Below are 721 nucleotides of genomic sequence, written 5' to 3'. Positions count from 1 at the left end.
GCCCGGTTCTGCTAGTGCACGCCTGCGCCCAGCTCAAGCCGGGAAAGGCTGACGCGTCCACATGCCCTTGGAGGGAAACCGGGTCCGTCCGGGCAGGAATGTGCGGCGCAGACAGGTTGCCCGCTGAGATTCCGAAGCGTCCCCGGGATCCGAATTCCTTAGGGCTCCTCAGCGTAGCACTGCTGCAGGAACGCCGCGCCCAGAACGCAAGTTCACGGGTACCGCGCCGCAAGCGAAGGGCAGCGAGATCTTGGCCCGCCCGTACTCTAAAACGCCCGAGGGGAGCCAGGGGGCGGCAGTTAGGGATCTCTTCCCTCCGGGAACGCCAGAGTCCCAGTTCCGAAAGCGACCCGCCCAGCTTCCGAGGGACTTCCCTGCGAGCGCCGCAGGGGTGTGCATTTCTCCGAGTCTGAGAATCCCAGCGAACGGCGGCCCGACAAGAGTTTAAGTCAGCTCCCGGGGCGTCTGTTTGTTTATTGGCTCTTAAGGGAAAAAGTTTGAGGATCTTTAACTAACCTCAGACCTGGCGCAAGCGCAAATCTCCGAATCTCCCCAGCAAAAGTCATCTAATTTCAAGTCGTTATATAAGTGGGGGCTCTTTCTCACCCTCCCTACCCCAAGCCCTCTTATTACTATTCCAGGAGCAAAAACGTGTCTCGCTTTAAAAAAAAAAAAAAAAAAAAAAAAAAAAAAAAAAAAAAAAAAAAAAAAAAAAAAAAAA

Source organism: Panthera uncia, chromosome F2 (assembly GCF_023721935.1).
Source record: "Panthera uncia isolate 11264 chromosome F2, Puncia_PCG_1.0, whole genome shotgun sequence".
Lineage (NCBI taxonomy): Eukaryota > Metazoa > Chordata > Mammalia > Carnivora > Felidae > Panthera > Panthera uncia.
The sequence above is the reverse complement of the archived record's forward strand: the minus strand, read 5'-3'. Positions refer to the sequence as shown.